Here is a 27,552-nt window from a genome sequence, read left to right on the forward strand (position 1 = left end):
CATTTGTTGATTCACACGGCAAGCTTTGGCTTTAACCTCTTGACTGCTCTTTGGACTTTGATGTGAACCCTGGAAGAGACCAAAAGGCTACATGTAGCAACTCTCACTCCTGAAGGTCACATGATTCAATCCAAGGGCAAGTCCATGTGAGTAGACCTCAAGGTAATGACGAAGGGTTACAGTTGCAACACAGTTCAGGTGTTCCAGTAAGAAAAGTATGGCATTGTAGAGTAAATGCCATCCATTTTTCCTTCTTTTCATCTCAAACTTACTGGAAGTTTGAAAGAAAAATAGAAATTCCTTTTAAACAATATTATTTTCATCTACCTTCCAACTTTCAGTTGTTGACAATAGCTCCAATCAGTGAATGGTAGCAGTTGGAAGGGACTTCCAGAGGTCATCTAGTTCAACCACCCTGCCAAAGCAGGATCATCTAGGGCAGACCACACAGGAAAACATCTAAGTGGGTTTTGAAAGTATCTAGGGATTTCTCAATGTCTCTGGGCAGCGTGTTCCATTGCTCTGATGTCCCCACAGCAAAGAAGCTTTTCCTGTTGTTGAGGTGTCTTCCTGTCCTCTCTCTATATATTTATTTGTTTAGCTTTTATTTGCCATTTTCACTTTACTAATGAAACAACTATTTTTGCTTAAAGTAATTTCACCTCTATGGGAAAAAAATGTTAAAGATTGAGTTTGTGCACTGCTACCACTATTTTGAAAGGGGTACAAACAAAGATTACTCTAAACTTTAGGCAGTCAGAAAGATAAAAGAAAAAAAAAAAAGAAAAGACTACAACCAGAAACACTAAACTAAACCAGGAAAACCGTGATTTGTGCACAATTACTGAATACTATGACTTCAGTGTGCATTTACAGCATAATTCTGTGGTGTGATAGGACCAGATTCAGATAGTTTCAGGCTGGTTGTTACAGTTACGTCGTGCAGTGTCTTTCAAAGAGACTAGCTTGTGCATGTGAGTTAGCATAGTCAATTTAACCTAGCCCATATGCTTTGGCTAATTAGCCTGAATTAGAGCTAATTAGTGAGCTAGCTCAGGTGGAACAGTATCCTGCTGCAGCTATCTTGTTTCTGGTTCTGAATCTGGTTTGCTCTAAGATGGCTCAATGTTCTCTGCTGAGCTGTATGGTGTGGGCTTGCCCTAAATAACTTGCTCCAGGTTCAGCTGAGTACATTTCAGAGCTAGGAATAGAACTGCCATCAGTTGACTTCATGACCTGCCTGAAACCATGCTATTGTTGGTTTTCTCTGAGTTCTTGATTTTATTTTTAAAAAGCCTTCAATTTTACAGCTGAACAGCTTGAGGCATAAAGAGGTCAGTCAATGGCACTACTGGGAGTAGCACCTGGTATCCTTTTGAGAGCCTATTCCCAGCTCTTTGGCTCCAAGGGGTAGAATATGCAGCCAGAATATGCAGTCTCCTTTAGATTCATTCCAGAAATGATCTATAAATACAACAGCATCAGGTTTGTTTTGAGCCCACACATAAGGAGTTTATTTGAGGGCACCCTCAGGCAGCCTTTTCACTTATAAAACAAATTCTGAAGCAACTCTGCAGTGGCAGAGACTTTTTTAGATATTCAACAGGTTATACAGCGAGCAATATGTAATACTAGCTGCCATTTAGGGCTCCAGAATGCGTCATTGCACAGATATGTAGGATAACAAGATCCCATTCTTCTTCATATGTATTTATACATTTTACAATATTCTTCCTTAAAAGAAAAAAAAAATAAAAAGTTGTGTTCTCCTCTTTCCTGCCTACAACCCTTAAGGAAAGGCACAGGGGGCAGAAAGAAAGAAAGGTTAGTGTGAGCTCCATTACAACCAGTATTTGTTGATGCTTGTTGTTAAATGAAGTGTGAAGTAGGTTGTTAATGTTGTTCATTATTATTTTTTTTTATTTCTACAGAAGGATTAGCTTTTCACCTCTGTAATAAAAGGATAATTCAAGCACATACCACCACTGAGATCCAGAAATACACAGCTTTATATATTCTATTTCTGACCTCTGTTGGACAAGTGAGATTTATTTACAAGTTAAGGGTTAGCAGCCTGTATAACAAATTAGCTTTCATAATTGTTTTCCTTTTTCACTAGATCCAGGATGGCTAATGGCTAAACCCTTACATTTATCTATATTACCTAAAGCACTGGCTAAGCAATCCTTTCACTGGTGTGCTTAAGAAACATGTGGTCCTATCAATCTTCAAAACTAACAGTAGGTAATAGTCATATTGTGCATTAAGAAGGTGTAAGTTCATAATTTATGGTGTTTGCATTGTGGATGAGATGTTACAATATTATTTCTGAGTAGAAATTGTTTAAGGATGCATTTAAATTGCATAAATCAGCTAACCCAACCTACAGCTACCTATTTTAATACTTTGCTAAACACAGATGGACTATGAGCCTATGGCTTTTAAACACTGCATTTTATGCTGAAGTTCTGCTCCTGGCTATGCCAGAACATTAGAAGATCACACAACATCATGACTCGAGTGAATCTACCTGGAAGGCAAGAAACATAGTATGCATAACTAATAAGAGAAGGAAGGAAATAGTTTGGACAAACATAAAGCAGTTAACCTGGCCTTGGTTTTATGCCTGCTTGTAAAAATGTGTTTTGGGAAGAATAGCAAACTATGTCGAGTTCTGTGGAAAATAGAGCAACTATTAAATGGAATTACTGCAGGTTGATTGTGCTAATCTAGCTGGGTACTGTTCATTTATAAAAAGCTGTTACTTTTAGACAAGAGAAACAGTATGTTTTATATACATCTAATTCAGAAAATGTATGCTGTGGTAGCACTCAGCAAAAGGGATTAATACTGAGATTTGAAAGTAAGCCTGAGGCTGGTTGAAAAGAATGTGACACTAAATTACCATTAAGAAAAGCAATGAAGAAAGTCATAACTGAATTTCAGCAAGGACCAGTCTTAGAATCATTGTTACTTAATACTTGCATTGATTTTCTTTTTGTGCTGAAAACACTAGAGATTATTAGATTTTGTTGAACACACAAAGCTGGTAATCATCGTCAGTTCAGTGGTGGGCTGTGGAGTATCTTGCAGGAAGAAGTGGATTACTGGAACAAAAGAGTTATTGAGGTAATAGAAAGAGGATAAAATATTAAAATACAGAAAGAAGTTTCTGTGTTGAAGAAATAAAAGGAATTTCTCTTCCAGGGTGATCAGTGGCCTCCACAGTATTTGGCCAAGTAGTGTACTGGCAGAAATACTGTCCTTACATAAACTGGGAATACTTATGGATTCAATCAAGATTAAGACTCTAGCCAGAGTGCTTTTTACTGGAATGTGAGAATATTCAACAGCTCTGTTTAAGTATTTGGAACAATAGTTAATAGCACTTAATGATCTAGTGCATACGTGAAAGTAGTAGAAGTACTGACACAACAAAGATGTGAGACATAAATATTGAGAACACTCTGTTCAGGGACACTTGAGAATGCTGCATGCTGATTTTGTAATAAAAATGATATAACATGAGGGAATGCTGTTTCCAGACCGTATATTGATGCAACTGTTTAAGATGGTCAACTCAAACCCAATTAAGAATATGGGAAAACAAGCCTAATAAAAGTTGAGTGTCAGTTATAGCTGTTCAAGTGTATTTGAAATGCAAACCCCCTTACTTTTGGAAACAGATTTGGGAGTTTGTTGGGATTTTTTATGCATTCACACAACAGAGATCTGATTTATGATAGGCTTCTAGGCATTGACACTCTAGAAAGAATAAATAATATGACCATTTTTGACAGAAAAGTTATCAGGTATTTGAGATATCCTAGTTTACTCTCAGAAAGAGAACCAGACTTTTTTATTTATTTTTTTTTAAGCACATGTTGTGTTAAGTAAGAATGCCAAAAGCCCAGTGCTGTACACACAAAAAGATGTAGACAAGCAAAGATCAGTTTCTCAGGATTCCATGTCATTTGTTCCTAGTTCACATAATGGTAACTCTTCAAAATTACTCACTCTTCCTGCTCCTCCCTACTTTAGTTTAGTGTCCCAGCTATTTTTCTGTGCTTTCATTTACTGCAATAATCTCAGAGCTTGGGTGGATACAGTTATCTGAGGAATCCCCTAGGAAAGAGATGGCTAGAATCTCATTCTTGTTTCAGATAAAGAAAGCAATAGCATTCTCCCAACTTTAACAGTGTAGCAGCAACACATAATTGCCTCTGATAGTTTTTGAAAAATTTTCACACAGAACGATGGGAGTAAGAAAAATAGAAGTAATTAGAAGGTTTGATTTGAGTCATAGAGCAGGGCTCACCGATTACAACATAGGAAAGAAGTTAACTGACCACAATTAGCCATCCTATTGCAGTTTACAACAGTGCTAGACTGGCTCTTGAGCAAAGGCACTAATAATATATGTGCAAACAAAAAGGTACATGGGAGCAGTAGGAGCAGGAGACAGAGAGGAACTCATAAGGTTAATTCTGACCATAACTGTCTCTGTGACACATTTATCCGGACACAATGGTAAAAGCACACTTGTCAGCTTCACAAACCTAAAACTGTTTTCACACAGGTAAAGACTATTAAGGATGTTTCTTCAGGCCTACAAAAATAGCAAAAGGAACTTCCATACACTTTCCATTATGCTAATTTTTCATGTTTTGGTTATGTCAATGATGTCTCTTTTCAATGATAGGTTAATGATTTTGAGCTTGATTTTGTATCTATTTAGCCATACGTATGCATGTTTAAAATGCAAATGCAATTGCATGCCTAATTTGTACATGCAGGCAATTACCTTAATTGATCTACAGACAAGATAATTATAGCTGGAAATGTGCATAATTGACTGTGTCTGTGTATACAGTTATCCAATTTGTTCGTGCAACTGCAATAATTGTGCACACATATAATTCTGTGCCTAAAGTTTTTTAAAAAAAATAGCCTTATGTGTTTTTACCTGATTAAAACAAGCATTGTGTAAAACAATGAATTTGTGATTAAAATAGCTTCCATTGTCAAATATCAATCATTTCCATATGACTATATTTTCCATATTCCAAGCATAATACTTAAGTTGAGATCATTCCTAAAATGTTTGGTATAATGTTAAAATGCTATGAAAAAACAATGGCAGGCTTTGCTTGTTCTTTAAAATGGGCAGCAATATACTGTCTTGGGTAGATGTTCACTAAGACACACCCACACATGTTTAGGCTCTTAGTCATAATCTGTGGAAATAATCTGAACTGTGTTTCCCTGCTAAAGAAATTACAATTACCATTTTGGCCAGCGTCTTTATTATTGCTTTTAATTTCAGACTAATTCAAATGTGAGGAATAAAGCATAAGCAATTTTCAATTACTTTGTAGCAGAATGACAAGTTAGGTGTAAACCTAACCTTGTTTTCTTGTGCATATTCTAAATTATTGTAAATAAGGGTGTAGTAAAACTTTTATTCTGGTAGACAAGAGATTTGATGTCATATCTAGAGTGCTCATTTTTTGCTTTGCACATTTGCAGAACTACCAAATGCATTCTCAGTGTAACAACTTTTTGCTAAAATTTCTGTTTTTATTTCCATGGTGCTTTTCTCCTTTTGGCTAAACTGTGATATACCTTAAACATTACAAACTCATTAAAATGTAAACTAGCTTCAAAATATTACTCTGTAAAACTTTATGTGTGCTGTGCATTGTTTAGAATCCTTTCCAGGCTGTTATTCACAGATCCACTCTTCATTAATTATTCACTTGTTCTAATTTCTTTTTAAAAATAAAGTTCTGAATATTTGATGTGAAAAAGGAGTTGATAGGTGCTGACACATTTATTTAAAATTCTTATCATGCTCCTTGTTTTGACATTATATTGGTAATAATGTGCACAGGTCACAAATAGAAATGACTTTCTAAAAATGGCTTTTTCAGGAAGCCTCAGAATATCTCCAATGTGAGAAAAGCCCACAGAAATCTAATATTAAGAATAGAAAAGCAAAACTGCATTTGATTGTGTTGGTATGTTAACATACGGGAAAATGTAATTAATAGTTCTTTTCAGAGTCTAATTTTATCTGTCATGTAGAAGATAAAAATCTACTAGCAGGAAGAGACAGATCTGCGACTGTGCATTTTTGTTAGTTACTGTTTTTCTGTTTGTTCATTCCACTGAGAGCTAGAAGGGCAGGACAGAAATTCCTTGCATTCCTGGATGAGGTCCATGGAGTATTTAAGTCATATTAAAGCAGCTATTGTTAAACTTATCCTTTGTTGTCTTATTAATAGCAACAAAGTGAGATGAGTAAGGAAGTTATCCAAAACATTTCCCAAATTATTAGGATTCTTTTGTTGCATAAAACTTTACTTGCAGACAAAGAAATAGAAATTATATTATCACATTGATTAAGTGTAGGAGCACCTGATGTTAGGGAAAAAAATGAAAGAGAAGCTTGAACTTCTTTTTGCTTGCAGATTTTAACTGCTGAAAAAAATCTTTAAGATACATCTACTCTAACTGCTGGTCAATAGAAGTTTCATTACACTTTTCTTCCAGATTCAGATTCAGTTCACATGTTTTGATTTGGTTGCTGGTCAGCTCACATCTTCATTTTACCTACATAAAGTTTTATGCCTATTGGCAAAAGCAAGTAAATCCATGAAAGTTTGCCTAATTTCATCTGTAAAGGTGCAAAATTAAAGGAAAAAAAAACCTCGGTGTCTGCACCCACAGCTATAATTTTATTTAAACAATAAAGAAACCTGGTTTGTAGATTTCAGACTACTTTCAAATATCTCCAAGGAAAGAATGTGTTAGATTTCACTGTGTGCAGGCAACTGGAAATCTGAAGTGCTGTGTAATTTTGCATACCCATGGAATTAAGGTGAGTCTGGCGGACAAGCCTGTTTATGAATTGTCAGTATTTATACAGGTATCCTCAAAAAAAGTGAAGAAAAAACCCCAAACCTGCATGAATGGTGCAGATGGCTTTAATCCAAATAAAAGCTACTCTCCATGCATATGTAGGCATTTTTTTGCATTGTAAATAACTTCTCCTGTTTTCATCTTTGCCACTAACCTTCCAGAGTTCAAAAATTAGCTGTTATTTCAGTAATCATGCAATCTGTGTTCAAATAATTAAAATATTCCAAATGTTCCAAACTTGGCTGCAAGTTCTTCAAAGCAAAATGGAAAGCATAAACCAAATGAAATAACATCTCTGGTTTTTCTTCAGCTCAAGACTTGACACCTCTGTGAAAGATAAGTGTTAGGTAGAATAAATAATGTTGAAAACTGTATGAGAATAAGGAGCTCTAATTCAAAGATATGTGTAATGCAAGACATCAATTGTGCCTTTGGCCTTGAAAATAGGAGTCCATGAGTATATGTCTCTGGAACATAAAATCAAATGTTGTGAAGGTTTTGTCAAAGCAAATTATTTTGTTCCTTTTGCACAACATCGACTGTAGCATTTTTCCAAAATATGATTCTTGAGGACATACCACTTTATCTGTGGAAAGAAACTACTGTTTTAGCTGATTAATGAAGCATTGCATTTAGAAATGTTTCTTTTTTTTGAGTACGCTGTCAATTGGATTGTTTAAAGGTTTATAAAAACACTTATTTATCCAGTGTGTGAAGTCACTCTTTCAGGTATTTTCAAAATCTATTTTCTTCACTATTTAGAAGGAGAATGAGGGAGGGATGGGAGGACCTCAGGGACATTACAGACACTCCGTGGTATGTGTATTTGAAGTATAAATGGACCTTGGCATGTCCTGACCATTATCATGTGTCTCATTTGCCTTTTTGAAATATTTTCTGTCAATGCATATTACCCAGGCAGCCAGAATTCATACTGTAAGAATGTGGAGAGGTGTAACTAGATTTTGGAAAGAACTCAGGCTTAGACTGCAGCTGAAACATATCAATACACCAAAAATCAACCAATCAACCAACCAAAACACCACCACCAAAAACAAACAAACAAAACCTAGTTGGGATGCAAGTACAATAACAAGAAATAAATTCAAGATACACAGCCTCCAATTTAATGTCATAAGCATTGGGAAGTCCAAGAACTCACAAGCAAGATTTCACTATATTTCCAGTCTAAAATATTTTTTACTTCATGCCAGCATTTGTGTTTCTAGACACATGTTCCTCTAGTTGAGCCTGTTTTACTGAGGTTTCTCCCTGGCTGGTGGAGTCTGCCTTAAGAGGTATCAGCCATTCTCTTCTTTTTTTGCCCCTGAACCCTATCTGAAATCTTGTATTTCTCTCTTCAGTCATGTAATTTTGTCTGGAGCAGTGAGTGGCATCAGACATTGCAGTTGGAGAGGCAAGCATTGCCATCTCCATCAGCTCCTCTGCAGCTGCCAGAGAGAAGGAAGTTGCTCATCCCTGCCTGAGGAAGGACTTGGACATATATGTTCAGAAACAGCATCTGGATGTAAAGCAGTGTGTTGTATGTATGCAGAAGTGCAGGGGAAAGGTAGAATTTATTTTTTTAACATTGTTTTCTGAACCAGTGTAATCCTCTGTTCTGCTCGTTGTGTTGGCTGTTGTGATCCTGTTCCTAGCTCATGTCCCATCATGGCCTTCACATTACATGTTGTATAGCTTCTGAGTGATAAATTTCAGGACAAGAGCTACAAATCCGGAATCTTGAATCATTTTGTGACCCAAACTCTTTCTGAGGCTAATTTAAGCACCATTTCACATTCATTTGCATTTATTTTCATGAAGTTTGTGGTGGGTTAACGCCTTTTTTCTGAAAACGAAAGAAGAAAGCAGGGTGGAGGGCTTGAGCGTACTTTACACTCCCTGAAGGGCGTTTCCCCCCTGGGAAAGCTGAGTCTGTTCCACTTCCCCCTCCCTGCCCAGCTAGGGTATAAAAAGCAGGACATCATAGCAGTTGGATCTCCTTTTTGGCTCCTGCCTCTGCTGGATGAGAGCTACTGCAGCTGCCCTCCTGCTCCTCAGCCACGTGGCCGGACCTGGTCCTTTTGCCTGTTGCCTCTGCACCTCCTCAGAGAAAGACTGGTTTTGTATTAATTTTTTTTCTGTCCCCCTCCCATCCATTCTTGTTCCTGGCCCTTGTGAACCCTTTTTTTTTTTTTTTTTTCCTGTTATTGTTATATATATAATTTGAAGAAAAGAATTATTTGCCTCTCTACTTCCAAGCTGACTCCAGATTGTTGCTTAGTGGATTTGCTCCTTATTCTTCTTTTTTTTTTTTCTCCTCTCCCTGTTTGGAGGGAGGAGGGGGGGGGGGGAGTGGGGAAGAGATTCTCAGCCTTTTCCCCATTTGAGCTTTTAAATCTCAGTTAAGGCTCAAACCACTACAAAGTTGTTTTCTAAATCACCATGTGAAAGGCCTTGGTTTGCAATATAGCTGTTTTAAAGTATGGGTTTTTGTATTTGTACTGTTTGGAGTACATAATACTTAAAATTACCAAATAGGACACATTATTTTCTAGAAATCCTATCATTTTAGGAGCATTGTAATCATTAGAGAAGATATTAATGAAGACAGGGGACAGGTTAGAGATAAGTGTGTATATATATGTACAAAATCCTCCCAGTAAAGTGAGAAAAGTGTTCTAGAAAACTACATTAGAAAATCACACCAGTATTTGAAACTATATGAAGAGCTTCATTAAAGATAAAAAGAGGTCATAATTTCATTGTCAAGATGCTATACAGAGGTCTTCTAAATGAGAGAAACAGTGAAATTACAACCTTGACAATTGATCAGTGCCTTTCTTTTGTCTACCAACAACCTCCAGTATAGGAGGCTGCAGATGCTTCTTCTTAGTGACAAATGATTTAAGACCTTCTCTTTATTAACAATAATACTGAAAACAACGTTAAGAATAACATTTCAGTTGCCATTGGACAACAGATTTTCTTGTGGTTGGATGATGGCATGTAAAATGCCTCAATAGCTGAAAGCAAGCATTTTTACAGTTTAAAGCAAAAAGGAGACACCAGATCATTTATTTTAGCTGTATATGAGATGGAGAGATTCCACCCAGAAGGGCATATTCTGGGCTGAATCAGGGGTGTTGATGAAACATATCTTGTGTTTTGAGTCAAATTTGTCATCCAGAGACATAGTTACAGAATGCACCTTTTTCATTGGTAGTTTTCTTCACTGACTTATATTGCCTATGTCAGAAGAGTGCATGTAATTTCTCTTTTGAATTTGACTTGTTTCAGTTTTTCACTACTGGATTATATACTCAGTATACTTCTCCACAAGAAGGCTTAATCTAATTTATACAATTTATACAATTCAAACCCTTTTTCAGTCTGCCTTTTTACAAAGTAAACAGATGGACTTGATGCAGTCTCTCACAGTGAAGCATTTCCTTCCACCTTTAAATATCTTTATGGCTTGTTTTCTGGATGATTTGCCAATGTAATTTCTTAAAAACAGCAATAAGAAAATGTCATGCCACATTTCTGTACTATCCTCAACTGACTGCAGGCTTATAATTATACTTCCCCCCCCTCCATCACAGAAGAATGCTATGCAAGCCACTGAGAATGCATGTCAAATTGCTCATCCAGAACTTCCCAGCTGAGTCTCAGCTTTCTAGGATATAGTCCCCCATTCTATAAGTATAGTCTACCTCTATTCTAGAATTTCCACTTTTCAGTTAGTGCTGGTAAAATGCATTTGCATTCTATGAATTTACCAAGCAATACAAGAATGCTTTATGTGGTTATCTTGGTACATTAATCACATTGTTTCCAAATGACTTACAAAATATGTTAGAATCAATACTGTGTTTAATTCTTGATCAATGACAGAAATGCTAAATAACAGAATACTGATCATCATTAAACTGTGATCCCATCCTGAGATCCACCTATAACAAATTCATAATCTGTTCAAGGTACACCTTGCTGATATCATATAGAACTCTTAAAACAAAACAGTTATGCAGTATGAAGTTAAGCCCTAAAGATCCTTCAGTGGCAGATGGAAAAAAACAAAACAAAACAAAACAACATGGGATGACTGACACTGCCAGTCATATAGTGTTGATTTGAAATATAAGTTTTAAAAAGAAACATTAGAAAAAAAATAGGATTTTTGTAGATGTTTTATTTCCTTGTAAGAAAAACCTCTCAATGTATTTCAGTTAACCTTGTTTTGCAGATTAGTAGCAAATGTTTGCTGTGGGCATTGCAAATCCAACTCCTATTGACTACAATGACCAAAAATGTAGCATTGGAGACACAGAATTGTTAATGTGGTTCTATATTGGTTTCATGTGGAAAAATATCATATATTGCTCTTCTCAAGCTGTAGTTTCACAGTATGTCAGCTTTGGTCACAATGGCAGCATAAAACATTCCCAAGCCCTTCATCCCCTCAACTGTGCAAGCACAAGCTTTCATGAGGGTGACAGCTTGGCTGAGACAGCAAACCAATGCAAGGCAAAAATACCACAAAAGAAACAAAAAACCATTATTTTCAAGTGAGGTAAGCTCAGTGAACTTGGTGGCAGTGCAAGCCTGCAAAGAGTTGCATCACCTCAGCTGTGTCTGGAGGTGGTGTGAAGGCACAAACCAGCAGCTGGGGCAGGGATGTACACTTGATGATCTGATGTGTGTACTAAAAAACTGTCAACATTAAAGCAATGTAAGATCTAGTGAAAGTCAGTTTTCAGCCAGCAATATGACAAATGCCAACTATATGCATTTCAGAGCAGTATCTGGCTCAATTTTTGGAGGAGGAATTTGCTAATGAAATGATCTGCCATGGATGTAAAGGGTAGAGGTTTACATTCAGCTGCAACATAGCAAAGCAGCACAAATCTTTCCATTCATTGTGTTAAATCATTCAGATCAAATAAAACATCTCAGGTGACATCCTCAGCCATTCTTCTAAGTTAGCAGTGTCATGTACTGTAAATTCTAAGTGCAGTGCAAATTTGGTAGGATTGAATAAATGTAGCTTAAAACGCATACATAAGAAACTCAAGGTCTGATTCCATAGCTTTCTAAATGCCTATGTATCTGTGAAAACAAAAGTCCTTACTTTAATAAAAGTAGTTATTTGTGTTTGTCTAAGAAATACCCCAATACAGAATTTATACATAGGCCACTGTACATGTATCATGTAATACATTTCGGCCTGTTTTATGTTTATCTTTGCTAGGTTGCAAGAAAAAAGTGTATGTTTCAAAATGTAAAACCCCAGGGTCAGAATTCATCTTGGATCACGTTCAATGTATCCATCCCTATTTCAAAGCATCCACATATTATTTAATGTATTTTCCAACTAGTCTGCTTTCTGAATTAATTTTCAGATTTCAGTCATGTAAAATCTTTGTCCAGAAGATCCTGCACTAGTTCTACCTAATCAGAATATGCATGTGTGGCGAGATAGGTTTTTATTCCTTTCTGTCAACAAGCCAAAGAGAGCCCCTATTACAAGAGGGATGTGGAGGTGCTGGAGCGTGTCCAGAGAAGGGCCACAAGGATGATCAGAGGGCTGGAGCACCTCTCCTATGAGGACAGACTGAAGGAGTTGGGGCTGTTCAGTCTGCAGAAGAGAAGGTTCCGAGGTGACCTAATTGTGGCCTTCCAGTATCTGAAGGGGGCCTACAGGAAGGCTGGGGAAGGACTTCTCAGGATCTCAGGTAGTGACAGGACTAGGGGGAATGGAATGAAGCTGGAGGTGGGGAGATTCAGGCTGGATGTGAGGAGGAGGTTCTTCAGCATGAGAGTGGTGAAACCCTGGAATGTGTTGTCCAGGGAGGTGGTCGAAGCCCCGTCCCTGGAGGTGTTTAAGAGCAGGCTGGATGAGGCTCTGTCCAGCCTGATCTAGTGTGGGGTGTCCCTGCCCATGGCAGGGGGGTTGGAACTAGATGATCCGTGTGGTCCCTTCCAACCCTGAATGAAACTATGAAACTATGATAAAAATCTCCTCTAGTAGTTGGCTTAATCTAAGCAACTTTGTAGCCACTAGTTTACAACTCTCCAATTGCCCACTGAATTTCCATGTCAGATTGTTTTTGTCTTTTCACTTACTCAAAACATGTATATGTGATTTAGCATAATTATACGTTTTCCTTTATTTCTCAAGGCTTCTTCACATAATTTTTTTCAGAGTGATGTTAACTACAATTTCCAAACGATTTACTATAACTGTTCTTCTGCCTCCTTGTCATGATTTTTTTTTTTTTTGGGTGTGTGTGTGTGTATTTTTATTATGGTACCTTTTTCCATAATGAAATAGCTTTGTTTCACTTTTTGTGAATCCAGCCAGCTCCCCTTCTTTCAATGATGCTGTAAGTATTAAAAATAATTTTGGATGTTTGACACAATTTTTAAACCATGCATATTGCATTTTTTTTATGTAAAAATAGAGTTATTTCAGTGATAACTGGCAGTGGCACGTATTATGGAACTTCATAATGCATTTGTGCTTTTCTTCAGTTGAGGTAATTTAATGTCCATTTTTCTCTCCATTGTTTGCCAAACTGTTTTCTTGTGTGAAACACTATAAACACTGTCTCAGCATGTTGCCATAGCAATGTTTTTGTTTTCATGCATGTAACAGAAATACAATGAGATTATAAAACTACCATATAAACAGTTTGAAGGACAAGTGTCTGATATGTATGATCAGAAATAAGTAAGGATTCACACTTCTTACACTTCCTGGAAGCTGGTTTATTACACTACTGATCCTGCTTTTAACCATCTTCAAGCTTATTAGTAAGTTAATTAAAATACTAACCATTATAAGAAAGTGAAAGCAGGCTGAATTTCATAGCTGACCCTACTGACACATACAATGATTTAGTTTGTCCCCACCTGTCTTCAAACCTGTCTCTGAAAGTATTGGATGTGTGGGCTTAAATCTGTCATATGTAAATGGCTGAAATCTTCTGCGGAAGTAGCTAGATGGGATGGTTCGTCTTTAAAGATCTGGCACTATGATGGCACATATGTGACAACTCTCTTGATTTCAAGACCTCTTGAAGTTCATGGGAATACTTACAGTGTGCAAGAACAAAATGTGAATTCTTACACCATCACAAAACAGTTTAATGTGAAGAAAGGACTTGCACTGCCAAATGGAAAACACAAACAATAAAATGGAAAAAGATTTTCTTAAACCAGAAAATGTTACAGAATCACAGAATCACAGAAAACATCCAGTAGGAAGAGAATTCAAAGATCATCCAATCCAACCCAGTTTAGGGGCAATACGTGTTCCCAAGCACCAGGTCCACACGCTACTTAAACACCTCCACAGGTGGCAACTCCATCATTGCCCTGACCATTCCAACATTTGATAACCCTCTCTATGAAGAAATATTTTATACCATTCAGCCTGAACCTCCCCTGGCACAGCTTGAAACATTTCCTCTAATCCTCTCTCCAACCTCTCCTCAGGTAGCTGTAAAGAGTGATGAGATCTCCCCTCAGCCTTCTCTTCTCTAGACTGAACAACCCCAGCTCGCTCAGACACTCCTCATAGGCCACATGCCCTACCCTCTACCAGATCGACTCTTGGTGTCATCTGCAGAGTGAGGGTGCACTCAATGCCCTCATGCAGATTATTGATAAAGATATTAAAGGGGACAGGCCCCAGTGTTGAACCCTGCAGGGCATCACTAGTGACTGGACACCAGTCAGACCTAACTCCATTCACCACCATTCAGCTAGTTTTTTATCCAGTACAGAGGATACTTATCCAAGGCATGTGCCATGAATTTTTGAAGGAGAATGCTGTGGGAGACAGTGTCAAAGGAACACAATGTCCACAGCCCCTCCCTCATCCACTAGGTGGGTCAGCTTCTTGTAGAAGGAGATCAGATTAGTCAGACAGGACTTCCTTTTGAAAACCCATGCTGACTGGGCCTGATTGCCTGGTTGTCTTGTAAGTGCCTCATGATGGTACTCAGGCTACTTGCTCCATGATCTTTCCTGGCACTGAGGTCAGACTGACAGGCCTGCAGTTCTCTGGATCACAATTCTGGCCCTTGTAGATGGGCATCACATTTGCCAGCCTCCAGTCAACTAGGACCTCCCTGGTTAGCTCTCCATCCCTGTTTTCCAGTTCCAGTGGCTGAACCATAACAGAGCAACTAGTGTCAAAGACAAATACTGAGGCTCATCCTTTTCCTTGTTTTTGGTCACCCGCTTCCCTCCTTCATCCAGCAGTGGATGGAGGTTCTCCCTAGCTCTTTTTTTACCCAAATATTCAAATTGTAAATACTGTATATTTTGTACATATTCACTGCATTCCATTGTAGATTGTAGTTTTGCTTGTAAATACAGCTTCATTTGCTTCCACTGAGCTAGTCTGGAAGTTTTATGTCGGGGGATCATTTCTACCCATCTAAAAATCAGAATGAGAAACTAGGTTTGCTCAAGGAGGGTGATATCTGTGAAGCTTGATCCAGCAGTTTAGTGTCCACTTCAGCACTTTTATCTTGACTATGGTGTTGTGGTATTGGAGAAGAGTTTGAAAATTTTGCTGTTCACACAGTGATAATCACTTTCTTGGACTTTAACATCAAAAGAGACCATTTAATTGTCCAATCATTCTTTCCGTATGAAGCAATGAATCAGTAATTATTCTTTCTCTTGTGTTTATTTTATTGCTAGATAGGCAGCTAGAACAGTTGGGGGGATTTTGTTTGTTTGAGTGATTTTGAGGTTGCTCCTTTATACCATTCAGGTAAAGTGCTAAGATTAAGATGCTGACTGCAGCTAAGGGATGATTTGACTGCTAGCAATGAGGGCACAACAGTTAACATGCTATGTGCTGGAGTCACCTTCCAGGAAGGCTGGACACATTCCAGAGCTGCTAATTCCAAAACCTTCCTGAAGTTGTTTTGGAAACTCAATAATGCAAGGCAGCAAACACTCAATCGTACCTGTTTCAAGCAGCTATTTGCTTTTCCTTGCAGATGCATCTAAAATCAGCTGTGGGAGGGACAATTAGCTTAATATACAATATTTGGGTCAATGCATTGAAATGTGACAGGTGTGAAATTGAGAAATATGAAAAACAAGAGAAAGGGGCTGAACTGCAGCATAGATGCCTGATTACATACAGGCATTTTGGTGATCATATTCAGGACAATTTTCAGAAATCTTTCCTGAACAGTATAAGCAGAAACCTTGAGGGAATAATTCTCAAAAGATAATTTCATAACAGTGAGGTATCATACAGCAATAGAATGTTCTGAGTATAGGAATCATAATAAATATACCTCATTGTGGACTCAAAAAGGATGCTATGGGGTTTTTATTGGTTTTCACTTGCTAATGTGACATATCTATGTAAGATGTTTACAGGAAAAAAATATATTAAAAAACAGAAAACAGGAAATTAACCTCATTCTGCCATTACTTTGAAATGTTTTAAGCTCAGGAAATAAATCTGGGAAGAAAAAAATGTATTCTGATTAAAACTGTTCAGGCTTTGTCTGTTTACCTTTTAACTCTCCAACCTCAGGGGTCAGCTTTTATAAATCTTTAAGAAAGCAGCTTTTTATATCTGTTTCATGTAAAAATCAAATTACTTTCAAGATCCTGTAAGAATAGCAAGTCTTAACTGTTACTGATTCCAGCTGTTTACAAAGTTAATAAAAGGGTTAAGTGGCATACTATCAGTCATGCATATGAAATTTGGAGTGAGAAGAAGCAAGTGGATTTGAGGTTGTTCTCCTTCAGTTCATTCAAGGTTCACTGAACAATAAGGCGAATTTTTATTATCACTTCCTGTGAAAAGAGCAGTTGACAGGACCCATCAGGGAACTGCCAGAAACCTCAAGAGTTTTGATTATGAAGGCTAGAGTCCAGTGCAAAGTTTCCATGACAACATACTCATTAAAATAAAAGGAAATTGTGACCGATATTTACAGCTTTCAGCATACAGTTGAAAGATTTGCATCTCCGATTTCCAAAGTATTTACACCTGGGACACAAGAATGCAGGCTGTCAAGAAATAAAGGGTAGTTGTAATATTTAGCTGTGAAAGTGCAAAGGTTGTTCACAGGTTAGATTTCATCTTCCTTCAGTTTCTTGAGTTGTAGTGAACATTTTTTCCACCTCTTCTCATGGTGTGCTAAAGGGTGAAATGGACTTAATATTAGGTTGGAAACAGTCTTAAGGGACACTTTTAGTGAGAAAGTTTTGCTGAAGACAGGGATAATCTTCCAATAAAAGGGCTTAGCTCTGAAAATAGTAAAATGAAATTTATTTAGTTACTGCTATCTAAATTGTAAAACATAAATCATAACTGGTACTTCCTCAGGCTTAGTAGCAAACACCTACATCATGGGAAAGAACAACGGGGATGAAGAGATAGCTTGCTTACTTGAGGTATTGAACTGTTCTTAAGCTTTTTTTCATTAGTATCTCCCACTCTTTACACTGCCCTTTTCCAGTCTCTCCTTTTGAAATCATGTTGGCTCCCTCTACGTGGCTTCTATAGTGAAATATTTTATTTTTCCATAGGAGGTAAGAAGGCTTGAAAAGTGATAAAATAACTCAATGGAAATGAACAGGGATGCTAATGCAAGGTCAATAACAGAACTTGAATGTTTTTTCTTACCTGTGCCAAGAACAGCACTTGTTGGCCCTGATTATTCCATTTCTGCAATCACACAGGAGGTCAGGCTATATAATTTCTGTGCTTTATTTTGTTCTTAAAATAGATTAATCTCATACTGCTTAGTGAACAAAGCTTCAGGTCACTGTGTTGCATACTGGGGTAATTGAATACACTGCTCTTCATAAATATCAACACAGAATTAAAGAAAAACAAAAAGCCTTATACAGATACACAATCATATGTAAATACACTTCAAATTACATCATTGCCTAGCATATTCATTAATTATACATTACATTTTTATGTGATTTTACAAGTATCTTTGGGCAGGCATCTTGCCCAAACAGGTATCAAATTGTACTGTATGAATATTGTCTTAAATAAACAAAAGCATCAGTGAGACATGTGTATCAGGTGCTTGGGAAGATATGTTTGTGGATGTGATTATGTCAAAATTAGGCTTTTTATAGTTTTTGATTTGGAAAATTGCTTACAAGGTCAGTTAGACTCCTGTCTTTCCCCTGGTGTCACTGCTTAGGCTTTGACTTTCTTCAGGGCTGATTAAGTACAGCAGCTTTTGCTGTTTCCTATTTGCATCTAGTCAGACATATTAAGATGGAGCTCAGCAAGCAATTGCCATCCTTGCCTCTAAAGTGTTATCAGTCATGTGCCCTCAGGGAATGGGCCACCCTTTTATTGTATCCCAATTAATCAAATTTAGTAATTCTCCCAAACAATCCTTGAAGGAAGCAAGAAACTGCAAGTTTCTCTTTCATACCTGCAGCTTGCAGTCTTGTCTTGCTACCTGTAGCTGATTTTGTTTGTTAAGTGACTGCTTTATTTTCTGCGGCTTTCATATTCAGTTATCTTTCCCTTGTACTCTCTCACAATCCCCTCCCCCTTCTGCTTCCCAGAAATCCTAGATTTACTTTTGTAAAACCAGCACAAGTTGTTGTAGTTTATTCTGAGCACTTTTGTTTTTATTGGAGGATGGCAGAATTCTTTCTAGTCTCAGGATGGCCTTTTTCTAACCTGCATCTTGGCTGAAAGGGGACGCAGTCTCAAGCTGTGCCAGGGGAGGTTTAGACTCGAGGTGAGGAGAAAGTTCTTCACTGAGCGAGTCATTAGTCATTGGAACGGACTGCCCAGGGAGGTGGTGGAGTCACTGTCCCTGGAGGTGTTCAAGAGGAGATTGGACGTGGCACTTGGTGCCATGGTCTAATCATGAGGTCTGTGGTGACAGGTTGGACTCAATGATCCTCGAGGTCTCTTCCAACCTTAGTTATACTGTGATACTGTGATTCCCATACAGGCACAGTCCCTAGTAATAAGCCCATGGACTCTTCATCCCATCTTCTCAAATTGTATTCCAACACTCTCTCTAGCAAGCTTAACAGTTTCAGCATGCAACCTTTCTGTGGGAGGAGGTGGAGCAGGACTATTGGTCTCTTCTTGTTTTCAGCCTAAGGATACCTGACCCTAGAGCTTGCACAGGTCTCCTTGCCTTGGTTTCCTCTGGAGAGGAGCACGTAAGAGGTACCTGTAGAGTTTAGGTCAGTGTCATTTCAATTTCACTTCTTATGCAAATTTTTGCTTGTCCTTGACAACTGTTCTAAAGTCTGTGATTTCTTTTCCTTTACATACTTAACGCTTTCCTAAGCAGTTCAAATGTTTATTTAATCATTAAGTACCTCTGTCCCCCCCCACACTTTTTTTTTCTTTTCCCCTTTTTATTTTCCCCAGCAGTTATCATTACCCTCTGTATTTATATGTAATGTTGGTCAGATTAATTTTCTTAGTTTCACCACATTCTTACTGTTATACCACAAACCATATCCACTGTATCAAGCAAACAGATTTTGTATGTATGTCACTCTTTCTTCCAGACATACAAGTGTGACCCTCTGGTCCCTCAGACAGGAAACACAAAGCAAGGATACCCCAAAAGCTATTTTGATTGAGAAAATAATCTGCCAGTTCATAAAATCCAATTGCAATTCCAAATCAGTTGCCACAAATCAGCAAATAACCTTTTCTCCGAATGGAGGTTCTTGGCATTGTTTTTCTGTTTCTAGATTCTGTACTTAACAGATCGCCTCTCAAGACTTTCTGCTTCATTTGAAGTCTTGGCGGATCTCTAATGGAACAATGACAATAACTCTTGAAGAAGCTAAAAGCCTCTGTAACCCATCTGTATTTGAAAGAAAGTATCAACCTCTCCAGCTTTCAGTACTAAGAAATAAATCTGTGTTTGAAAAAAGCATCAACCTCTCTATCCTTCAGTCCTGAGAAATAAATCCTTGAGATATACTAAAAAAAAAAAAAAAACAAAACAAGAAAGACTGAAAAAATGTGATGAAAGGGATGAAAGGTAGAGTGGGAAATGAGCTAGTGTCTCTCTGAAGAGCAAGGGGATTCGGTGATTACTATTCTTTTTATGATTCTGGTTTTATTAAGAATCTGAAGAAATTAACTGAAATAATTGGTAAGCTGTTTCAAACATTCAAATGGTTTAAAAAATGTCATACATACTGACAATCTTTCATTAAAAGTTCTTTAAATGCTTTTCAACACAGAAGCCATTAGCTGTTGAGAGGTGAATAAAACATACATTAAAATTTGCCATTATTTAGCAAGAGAAAGAGAACTTTGGAACATGAGACCTCTCTACAGTTCCGGCTTTTTAAAATGACTATTGTCAGATGAACCCATTAGGTATCCCTTGGAAATATTTTTGCATGTAACATCCAGCAGAGCTAGTATGAATATTTTATCTTTATGTGATTCCATAGCATCGATGGGTAACTCACTGCAGACTAAGTTTCTGTTTTCCCAGCATCATATGTCAGTCTTGTGAAAGCAATTCATATTCTAGAAAAAAATGTTAGAAAGATTTAGAAGACAATAACATAGTGAAAAGAATCACTGCCAGTACCATTGGGAGTATTACAGATGCCAGTAGCTCCTCTAGTTTTGGTGACTTGCTTACTGGTTGCTGCGTATTTTTGACTAGCACCATGGTGCTGGGGCAAAATTCTGGAATGCACACAGACTGGTTTAATAGGCTTTTATAAGGATCCTAAAAAGATACTATTCCAAGCACTCTCACTGTGCCAGGGGAGGTCTATAGATATTGCAAATATTAGTAATTTATGGCCATAGGCCTGCCACACTGGCAGCCAGCAGACGCATAGGAGAAATGTAGTGGGTGTCTGCAAGGTCAGCAACTTCCGAGAATTATGTTTTGCCAACCAACAAAGTCATCTGACTCCTCTGGTATTTGAGCTTTCTTTCATGATAAGCATCACATGCCTACACCTATCCAGTCAGTTAGTAGCTTCTAATTAGCTTCCTCACATACTAAATCCACCCAAATCTCAGAGAGCAACCACAAATTTCACAGGTTCTGCTCTTGCCTCTGTGTAGAGAAGGTTTTAATCTGCTCCTCTTAGTCTTTTCTTCCTTTTCTAGCAGAAAGCTAAGCTATCCACAGAAGTCTGTAAAGTGATTTGAGTTTGGGATTTGGAACTTTCAGAACACAGAATGAATAAAAGCACAAGTGATGTGGATCAGAGGAGTCTTGCCAAGATTGAAGTGAGATGATACATACTTCATACACAAAAATCCACTTGTACTATCTTCACTCCTCCTCTAGGGAGTGGTGAATGGGTGTCAGCATGTTTAGCTGGGATTTACTTAATAGAGTGGTGATTAGACTGATGGACAAATGATCTCCCTCAGTAAGATCTGCCCATTTTAAACTGTAAATGGGTTAAGAATGTCATTCAGATGTGTTTGTGAATAATACTGATTGTACAGGGATTTTAGTAAGAGAGACTTCTGCTAAGATTCCTACAGCCTCAGTCCTGTCTCAGGGCTGCCTGTATGAAGAGGTTGTGGATGTAAGGGTGCTAGAAACCCAGAGACAGCTTCTCTTTGGTGGCCTCTACCCATAGCTATGTTGCACTGGAAAATCCTTCACAACTACACTGCAGTAACTGCCATTGGATTCAGTTTACCAGAGCAGGATTGGATAACCTGCATTGCTGGATCTGAAATGAACATGGTAGAGGGAGTGTATTTAGTGTCATCACCGTGGGAGGGAAATTTTGGGGGTAATATATTTTGTTCAGGTGTTTAACATAAACTTTAAAAACTCTGCTTTCACGTGAACATATTTTCAAGTATACAATGTTCTGGATGTGTTTTCAAAAGAAAATTTTGAAAGTCTTGATGAAAAAGTGGCTGTGGAGAAGAATTCTGGAGCAGCCACCATCCAGTTCTGACTCACACTAAACATATGTCAATGCAGCTTGGAAAGTACTGTTCAGAGGAATCAGAGAGATTGGAAGTTAGATATTAAATTCCAATACATTCCAGAAATTACATCATTCATGTTTTTATTGAAAAATACTAAAGCTGCTGATATTGTCTTCTGTTTCTCTGTGTGTTACTTTTTTTTTTCCTTTATTTACTTTTAATATTTTTTTTTGTCTTGTGTGTGAACTGAAGGTCTAACCAGACATTTATTCACAGACGGAAACTTGTGCATGTCATTTTCAACACATAGGATTGTGCAGGCACTGTGAAGGAAAGTAGTCCCTCTCCTTACATTATTTATGGCTTTCTTGTGCAGAGAGGTGAGACACATTAAATGGTTCAATAACTGTCTTCTATTTAATTGTGTCAGCAAGAAGAGTCTATTCTTTCATGTACTTTCCATTCCCTGGTTTTCTGGTTTCCTTCTGGCTGTCTTTGATCTGTAAAGACACAGTCTTGTCATATTGGAATTGTATCTTCAGCAGGGATAGTAGGTGAATTTGATCAAATAAAATAAACCCCAATCTGTACCTAACCCTAATACTCAAACTGAATCACAGTCGTCATGCAATATCTCCAGTACCCCCCAGTGGCTCTTGTTCTTCAAGATCAATGTAGGGAAGAAGTTATTACATACCTGAATCACACGATGTCATTGTTATTTAAGAACCTTTGAAAGTATAAGCACGCACAAACGAGTTTATTAGATTTCCCACAGACCTGGCAGCTCAGAGTATAACCAGCCATGATGATGTACTGTGGATGAATCATAATTCTTATAGCACAGCTTGGAGATCAACAGACACAGCAAAAGCATTAAAAATCTCCTGTGGCACTTTTGCTACTAGGGCCACAATCCTTAGAGAACATGCCGGAAGAAAAGTTTCTATCCTCTGGCCAGCAGCATACTACAGCCAGTAACCTATGCCCTACTCTTGCCCTCACCATTCAGCATTGTACTATAATGACTAATTATTATATTTTATTTGAGATAAAAAATTGTATTTCTTCCTATGAATAATTCCATTGTTGTATCAGCTGGGGAAACAAACAGTGTGCAATTGCAGCCATTTCTATTTTTTACATTGTTAGGAGGTCCCTTGAGGTAGGTCTCTCTGGTGGTGCGTCCTTCTGTGCTGCCCTGCCATGCCCATCATAGATGTTCTTACAGCAGGACAGAAGGATTAAACTGACAGTGACTCAGTGACTCTAACTTCACAACAGCTGATTTGTAACTGCAAAGGTGCTCCAAGCACCAGATATGTTGGCAGTTTCCTTTCTGCCAACCTCTGGGGTGGATGGCTGACTGCCCACTCACCCTGGGGGAATGTGTCCAAGGTCTGCCCACTTCATGGGTGCACTCAGGCACGTGGTCCCATGTGTCCCCAGGTTTTGTCCTCACATGAACCAGCTAGCCTTGCAGACACACTGGTTCACAGCAAGAGGATGAGGACTGCAGGCAGCCTGAGGGCTAATATTCACCGGAAGTGGAGAGGATGATGTACATACCACATGTTATACCTCCGGTTTTGTGATATATTTCTTTGCTTTTCTTCGGCTGAAGCTTGATGGTTGGTGAAAGCTATCATTGTGCCCTGACATTCAGTAAATCTCCATTCTGCCTATCCTGCTCTATTTAACTGTTCGTCTTTGTTTCACAAGATGAGACATATATACTGCTAAAAATTTGTCTTTCCAGCAAGGCTTTAGCTAAATACACTCATTCGTGTGTAAAGAATGAATAAGAGCAAAACTAGTAAAGCATAAGAGTACTTTGAACAGAAAAAGGTGTTACTTGATTTTGTTTCATTGGACAAATATTTTCTTTAAACCCATGTTTGTGTTTATAGAACCTGTTAACTAATCTGACACTCATAATTATTACAGTAATGATAGTAACTATAAGCATTGTAGTATGAAATGAACATCAGGGGAAAAGGCTGTGCTAACAATAATCACTTGTATATACAAGTGATTATAGACAACCACTAGAGCATATAATCTAACAAATCACTGAAGAAATTACTATAGCAATATGCTGGATCAATAACACAAATTGTTCAATATGAACATGAGTGAAAGGAATGAGAACAATTAATGCAATTGTTTCAAATCACTGATCAGCTACTTTAAGAAGGTGTCAAATAATTTTATTTGATTAAAATGTGTCTTTGTGTCATGTGTCCTTTGAACTTGTAATGAATCATTAAAATTTGAGGTATATCTTCAGCTGGTTTAAATAAATATAACTCCATTAAAGTCAATGGAGTCATTTTAGATCTAGGTTTGATTACTTTCGATTTTGATAATGAAGCCTAGGAGACACCACTAAATGGCCACATCATTTTTTCTGGCAAACGCTGTGTGGATATTTTTTGGCTTATTGATTAACAGAGTGAGCTGGAAGATTCAGAAAGACCTGAAGGACAGGGCAAAACTTTCAGAATCATCTTGGTACATCTATATACCAAACAATGCACTTCTTTTGGTGTGACCACATTAGTAGGAACACCTAGGTGTCTGAACTCCATGGTTGAGCATAGCATGACGCAATTTAGGGATGGATGTGCTTTGACAACTCACTGCAAGCCCACTGATAGGCCTGTTTGGAGAGATGATGTGAGTAGGACAAAGTTTGGTAGCACGTAGCCTGAGGAGGCAGCTGTATGTGAGGCTCAGGCAGAATGGGAATGAGGGAAAATCTGACATTGAAACAGCTGTGAAAATGAAATACCTGCCAAGTATAAACAGCACCTGAGCAGTAGCTTGTGGATTTAAAATCTGGGGTTATGTTCTGAAATGTTAGCATGGTACACAAAGTCACTTTGTAGATCATGTCCCAAAGTGCCTAACAAACTTCATCAATGTTATATTTAGGTTTAGTTTGGAGCTTTGAGACCCACATAATAGAAAATAAATGCCCTAGGGGCATTTATTAAGATAACTTGTTAATCAATCCCATATGGTCATGTAAATTCTCTGTGCAATATTTGTCCAAAATAGTGACGTGTTTTATTTGAAAGGAACATGTGTGTTTAAATGTCTTACAAAACTTCAATATTTTCAGCTGCTGGCTGTCATATATTTTAAATACATTATTAATCAGGAGAATTTGGCAAAATGTTAAATCTAAATGGCAAGGGATCCAAGATCACAACTGGGACAACTACTATTTAACAAATTTTTATAATAAATTACATTGCAAATTATAAGCAGCTAGTTTTCTAGTAATTTCTATGATTTTTAGAGTTTATTATATCCTACATAAGCATAACCATAAAATGTTGAGCCTTGAATAGTTTTGTCAAGGAGAGCTCCAAATAACAGGGTTCCCCTGCTATAGGAAATTTGTCACAGTGGGAGGTAGATTACATCTAACATGGTAGGGTCTTACATCTATGGAAAAAGGCACCCTACTCTATCATGTATTTTTTGACTTTTGTTTGTTGTGGTTGGACAGGTGGTGTTGGTGGTGTTTGTTTTGGGTTGTTTTTTTTTTTTTTTTTTTTTTTTTTTAATTAAGGAAGACAGAAAAAGTAGAAGTCTGTGGTAATTTTGCATCAGAAGGTAACCTGTATATACATTACCAAGATGTATTGATTTAAGCTAACTGACCCCACTATGAGGAATGGGGTATTGGAGGAAGGGGCTGCTTCTCCCAAACCCAGTGGCACAGAGCAGCAGAGCAAGCTGGATTGTATATTCTACACCATGCTCACATCATGCTGACTGTATGACACAAATGGATTTGGCTGGGATTTATGGGACTTGTAGTATGTTCTGTAGCTTGTTGAGTTTCCTGTTCTGGACTTGTGTTTCTTCTTTTTCTGGGTGGAGGTTCTCCCCTTTTGTTTCAGTTTGGATGCAGAAGCAGAGGTTTTTGTGGTTTCACCTGCTGTGTACCCTGGTACCTTTTCTCCTCTTCTCTTTGTTTTCCTTTTGTATAATCTGGTATCTATTCAACAGTAGCAAATTATCCTTAACCAACATCTGGGCCTCCATCTCCTTTCCACCTTGCCCATATAGAGCAGGGCAGGAAAAGGAGAAATCCCTCTATTGAAACCAGGCTTCTGGGGCTCAGCTGAGTTAAAACCAAGACACAAGGTAACAAAATAAAGCAGAAGGAGATTCTTTAGAGTAATTGAATTGCTTGAGTAACAACAGCAGCAAAGAATGTCATTAACAGTATTACAGCAGAGCCAAAACCTTTATTCTTTCAGGCATTTTTTTTTCCAAATCTTTAGCAGAAGAGTTTTTATCTTTTTAGCAGCTTTCATAAGCAAAGAAGATTTAACAAGACTGGAATAGGAAACAGGTAAGAGCTCTTCACAATTACAAAACAAATCAATGGCACAAACCAGGAAGAATACAGCCAGTCTTTTGCCTCACAGACTTATTTTCATGTTGTTCTTCATAATAATAGCATGAAGTGAACTAATAGAATGAAAATGAAGTTATCATTAATAGGATCAATATTAGAAAATTATTAATGCATTTTTGTCTAATATTAGCTACTTATTCTAAATGTAAATACTTGCTTTTCATCTGCTTAATGTTAGGGTGTTGATTCTGCTATTTGAAGCACTGTAAAGACAACTACGCTAAGGGCACTTCTCAGCTGGTTAGATCATATTTGTGGAACATTCAAGTATTTTTTTAGGTAGCATTCTGAGTTCTGATAGCCACCTCTTAGTGCTTTATTAGCACAATGCACTGATCAATGAAGGAGAAAAGAAACAGTAGCAACAAAAGATTAAGCATTTTGTTGATTTAGTTCTGTAAGAGGACAATTTTAAGAAATGTGCTTTCCTATTGATTGGTATCCTTTAAAGTTCTGTACTGGTACTGAACTACTTCAAATGTCATTATGTTCCCATATTATCTCCTCTTCCCTTTTCCTCCAGACTCATCTAAAGCTATGCATTTGTCAATTAGGAAGCTGGTTGGTGGCAAACAAAATGCAAGTTTGCTTTACTTTTTTCTCAGTGAGAAATGAAAGCTGGGTTTATTTCACATACTTCATTAATAACTTTCATAAAATTTGTTGATGAGGGGCTTTGTGATCTTTATCCCTCTGTCAAACTCAATTACAATTGCCAAGTGAGTTCAATACTCATTGTAGACTGTTGGACATATATTTACCCAAACCACATAACACATTGAGAGTGTTTCTTTAGGACAGCATGGCAGAAAATAGATTTAACAAATTTTGGGTTATTTTGACATTTTCACAATTTATTTCTTGGTTTGATTTTGCAAATGTGAATCAAATGGTGGCAATTATTATTGTCACAGAAGAGTTTGGTTTCATCTAGTTCATGCACTGGGGGATGAATGTGGGTTTGGTTTTGCAAACTAATACCCAGGGTGATTCAAGTCCAGCTGTTACATTATACAAAACACTGAAGTCTAATTAACTCAGAGTTACTGAAGAAATTATGAAAGAGGTATATAAACTTGTTTTGTAGAAATAGTGGCTTAGCTGTATCATAAACAGTTAAGTAACCACAAAACACAACAGTGCTTCAGCTGTCTTCACAGTATCACAAACGTTTGAAGAGACCTCAAAGATCATCAAGTCCAACCTGTCACCACAGACCTCACGACTAGACCACAGCACCAAGTGCCAC

This window comes from Melanerpes formicivorus, unplaced genomic scaffold (assembly GCF_026170545.1).
Source record: "Melanerpes formicivorus ecotype bairdi unplaced genomic scaffold, bMelFor1.0.p_v2 SCAF_3, whole genome shotgun sequence".
NCBI classification, from domain to species: domain Eukaryota; kingdom Metazoa; phylum Chordata; class Aves; order Piciformes; family Picidae; genus Melanerpes; species Melanerpes formicivorus.